Source organism: Macrobrachium rosenbergii, chromosome 18 (genome assembly GCF_040412425.1).
Source record: "Macrobrachium rosenbergii isolate ZJJX-2024 chromosome 18, ASM4041242v1, whole genome shotgun sequence".
Taxonomy (NCBI): Eukaryota; Metazoa; Arthropoda; class Malacostraca; order Decapoda; family Palaemonidae; genus Macrobrachium; species Macrobrachium rosenbergii.
Window position 1 is genome coordinate 22,896,517 of NC_089758.1, and position 5,217 is coordinate 22,901,733.

The following is a 5,217-nucleotide window of genomic DNA, read 5'->3' on the forward strand; positions in this document are numbered from 1 at the left end:
AGCAACAAGATTTCATTAGAAAATACATTAGCCATAATTTATCCACAAACGTTTCAATAAGAAGGGACAGCAAAGGTTTTTATTAAGAATGATAAACTCTTCAACATGAATTAACCACAAACGTTCCACCCTCGAGCCTAAACATTTGCAACGTTTGAGGGAACTAGCCCTCGTATTTATTCTTGATTTAGAATCAGCAACAAGACACTGGCCTTAATTTAACAAGATACGTTTCAATAAGAACGGACAGAAAACGTTTTTATTAAGAAAATAAACTTTTCATCACAATTTATCCACAAACGTTTCATCCTCGAGCTCCATCATTTGCAACGTTTGAAACAACCTGCCTTCGTAACTGGCAGGAGAGTCCTCCCGAATAACCCCTTTGAAAGGTTTCCATGCACCAACTGTCATGTTACGACTTAAAACCTGCGCAAAATCAGTTATGTATTCAAATGCGACAAGCCAACGGACCCGTGAATATTCATGCCTTTCAACGGCGTTCGTTTTACAGATATAATGCTCTAATTTCGGCGAGTCTTTTCCCCGAGGACTCTGCTCGGTCGCATCTCGTGTGTCGTGACTTCTGCAATATACACGCAGTGTCGTCAGTGCGCAGGCGTGGGATTTTGGGTGGACGAGAGCATAAGTATAATTCTACGAGGATCTTACGACTGAAAAGCGATTTTTTCACATTACAAAGACGCAAAATAAAGGTTACTTTCAAAATGAGCCGGGATACAATTGGGCAGAATTTCTGTGCCATAGGCTATAAAAATGAATTAAAACTAATACTCTAAAGGGAGAACAATAACTATGAGGCCTAAATGGGATTCGTAATAACAGTAACATAATTTTTTACGTAGACAACACAAACAAAGAAATTAAAGGATATAATCATAAGGTAACCTCTCTGAAGGATTTAAAGGAATTTAAAATATATATGCTTTGCTTTTGGCGTATGAGACAGAGATAAATATTTACTTATCCAAAGGCAGTAGAGATTAAAGCATAAATCCCGTTTAAATACATCTTCCTCATCACCTGACACAAGATATTTCAAGCAAACAGGTACAGAAAAACAAAGCATAATTTAAATGTTCGTTCTCAAAGAAGAACAAAATATTTTCATCTCGTTGTTAAAGGCTGTGAATTGAATGCACCATCGCCAGTGAGAGAGAGAGAGAGAGAGAGAGAGAGAGAGAGAGAGAGAGAGAGAGAGAGAGAGAGAGAGAGAGAGCAAAGGGATTTACAACTTTAATGGCGTTTTCTCCTTGGCAATAAATCTTTATGAACGACGGGAAAAACGGATTTTTCTCTTTTGGTTTTTATTCTCGGTCACGAGAAGGAGTTAGAGGTTAATAAAGCGCTCAGAATCCAAAAAACCAAAGATTCACAGAAACCTGTTAGTGAGTTCTTCTCTTTTTATAATTAACAGCTTACTGGAGGTCAGAGAAAACAGAATATCTCTTAGTTTTTTATGATTTAATTCATTAAAAAAGCCCAAGATATTTTTATTATGATTTCAATCCTAAACATGTATAAAATGCGCCGAAGTTTCTTCGGCACAATCGAGTTTCCCGTACAGCCGCTACAGCGTATAATCACGGCCACCGAAAATAGATCTATCTTCCGGTGGTCTCGGTATAATGCTGTACGAGCAGTGGCCCATGAAACTTTAACCACGGCCCGGTGGTGGCACATCCTATGCCAGAAGCACGAGTATGGCTAACTTTAACCTTAAATCAAGTAAAAACTACCGAGGCTAGAGGGCTGCAATTTGGTATGTTTGATGATTGGAGGGTGGATGATTAACACACCAATTTGCAGCCCTCTAGCCTCTGTAGTTTTTAAGATTTGAGGGCGGACAGAATAAAGTGCGGACGGACAGACAAAGACGGTACAATAATTTTCTTTTACAGAAAACTAAAAACTGAGTTTTTTTATGCAATTTCAATGACAATGTAAACACGAAGTCCAAGGAAGGAGTAAAACCGTTAGCTATATTAGGTCTAACTTTGTGATTTTCTCTTGTATTTCCGTTTCTCTCTCTCTCTCTCTCTCTCAAGTAACAGATTTTCTAGTTTTCCAGCTTCTCTCTCTCTCTCTCTCTCTCTCTCTCTCTCTCAGTATTGTGAAGTAGCAGATTTTCTAGTTTTCCAGCTTCTCTCTCTCTCTCTCTCTCTCTCTCTCTCTCTCTCTCTCTCTCTCTCTCTCTCTCTCTCTCTCAGTATTGTGAAGTAACAGATTTTCTTGCTTTCCTGCTTTCTCTCTCTCTCTCTCTCTCTCTCTCTCTCTCTCTCTCTCTCTCTCTCTCTCTCTCTCTCAGTATTGTGAAGTAACAGATTTTCTTGCTTTCCTGCTTTTCTCTCTCTCTCTCTCTCTCTCTCTCTCTCTCTCTCTCTCTCTCTCTCTCTCTCTCTCTCTCAGTATTGTGAAGTAACAGATTTTCTTGCTTTCCTGCTTTTCTCTCTCTCTCTCTCTCTCTCTCTCTCTCTCTCTCTCTCTCTCTCTCTCTCAGTATTGTGAAGTAACAGATTTTCTTGCTTTCCTGCTTTTCTCTCTCTCTCTCTCTCTCTCTCTCTCTCTCTCTCTCTCTCTCTCTCTCTCTCAGTATTGTGAAGTAACAGATTTTCTTGCTTTCCTGCTTTTCTCTCTCTCTCTCTCTCTCTCTCTCTCTCTCTCTCTCTCTCTCTCTCTCAGTATTGTGAAGTAACAGATTTTCTTGCTTTCCTGCTTTTCTCTCTCTCTCTCTCTCTCTCTCTCTCTCTCTCTCTCTCTCTCTCTCTCTCTCTCTCTCTCTCTCTCTCTCAGTATTGTGAAGTAACAGATTTTCTTGCTTTCCTGCTTCTCTCTCTCTCTCTCTCTCTCTCTCTCTCTCTCTCTCTCTCTCTCTCTCTCTCTCTCTCTCAGTATTGTGAAGTAACAGATTTTCTTGCTTTCCTGCTTTTCTCTCTCTCTCTCTCTCTCTCTCTCTCTCTCTCTCTCTCTCTCTCTCTCTCTCTCTCTCAGTATTGTGAAGTAACAGATTTTCTTGCTTTCCTGCTTTTCTCTCTCTCTCTCTCTCTCTCTCTCTCTCTCTCTCTCTCTCTCTCTCTCTCTCAGTATTGTGAAGTAACAGATTTTCTTGCTTACCTGCTTCTCTCTCTCTCTCTCTCTCTCTCTCTCTCTCTCTCTCTCTCTCTCTCTCTCTCTCAGTATTCTCATGTAACATTTTCTACATATTTTCTTGTTTTCCAGTCTCTCTCTCTCTCTCTCTCTCTCTCTCTCTCTCTCTCTCTCTCTCTCTCTCTCTCTCTCTCTCTCTTTTAAAGAGGAGGTAAGAACAAACAAACGGAATAAAAAACCAAAGAGAAAAAGGACAAAAGCGTTGAGCAGAGAAAGAGAAAGAGAAAGAGAGAAAGAGAGAGAAAGGGAGAGAAAACAATTAATTCAGAACAGTCAAAGTGCAGTAGACTCGCTTGAATAAAAGAGGCTTCTCAGTTGCTCTTTCTGCAATTTTCTCCTTTTTTTAGTTTTCTGGAAAAGGAAACTATTGTGACGGCTTTGTCTGTCCGTTCGCAATTTCTCTGTCCGCACTTCTTCTGTCCGCCCTCAGATCTTAAAAACTACTGAGGCTAGAGGGCTGCAAATTGGTATGCTGATCATCCACCCTCCAATCATCAAACATACCAAATTTCAGCCCTCTAGCTTCCGTAGTTTTTATTTTATTTCAGGTTAAAGTTAGCCATAATCGTGCTTCTGGCAACGATATAGGCCAGGCCACCAATGGGCCGTGGTTAGTATCGCTGGCCACGGCTCATACAGCATTATACCGAGGCCACCGAAAGATAGATCCATTATATGCTGTAGCATATATATACATATACATATATATATACATACATACATATATATATATATATATATATATATATATATATATATATATATATATATATATATATATAATACATAATTTCCTAATATTGAAAGGTTCTATAACAAAGTATTATTTCTTTCCCGCCAGCCACAAACTGAAAGCTCTCTAATTTCCTAATATTGAAAAGATCTGTAACAAAACATTTCCCTTCGTCAGCTATACACTGGAGGCTTATTTAACACAGAAAGACGCAATACCAAAACGTTATTTTATTTTCTCGCCATCTACAAATTGACAGCCTACGAGATGAGAGCTTAGTCAATTCCACAATACTGAAAGGTTCTGTGACCAAGTATTTTTTCTGTCATCAGCTACACCTTGAAAGTGTATTTAATTACCTTGAAAGTTTATTTAATTACCCTGAAAGTTTATTTGATTAAACAACTATGAAATGGGTTTTTTTTCCAGCTACAAACTCAGAGCTTCTTTAATTTTTATCGATTTATTAGTTTCTTAATTAATTTTTGTATTTTAATCAGTGATCTTTTCTTTCTTTCTTTCTTTCTTTCTGTATTTCCCATTACCTCCCGTTGCTTCTTTCTAATGAACGTCATATTCTTTGGAAGCTTGAATTTCAAGTCAATGGCTCTTTGGCGGGCTTGTTCCGTATGAATAGGGTTCATCTTTTGAATAATAATAATAATAATAATAATAATAATAATAATAATAATAATAATAATAATAATAATAATAATAATGATAATACTGAGAGGATCTGCTAACAATTATCTCTTCCGCCAGGAACAAACAGAGCCTACCTAGTTCGCTAATCCTGTACAGGTTCTTCTCTCAGCCTGCAATCTCACCCACTGCTTGAGGAAGAGGAAACCCAACACGCACACACGCACGCACACACACACACACACACACACACACACACACACACACACACACAAACACACCTTATTAAAGGCGATCATCTGTTGCACTAAGCGTTGAGCTCCTCCTGACTTAATGAGGTCTCATTAGGAGAAAGCCCTTATTAACCACCCCCCCCCCATGACGTGCATAACACTGCACTCTGATATTTCAATTAGTGAAATCTGAATTACACGGGATCGTGTGAAATTTACATGACATTAGATCATGTGAATCTAAATTATATAGGATTACGTGAATTTAAATTACATAAGACGATATAAAATCTGAATTACAATAAGACGTGTAAAACTGAAATTTTTAAGTATCATGTGAATTGAAATTACATAAGGTCGTGTGAATTTAAATTAGATTTCTTCATGTGAAATTTACATAAGATAACGTGTGTCTTCTCTTGTTAAATGTCAGGAGATTAT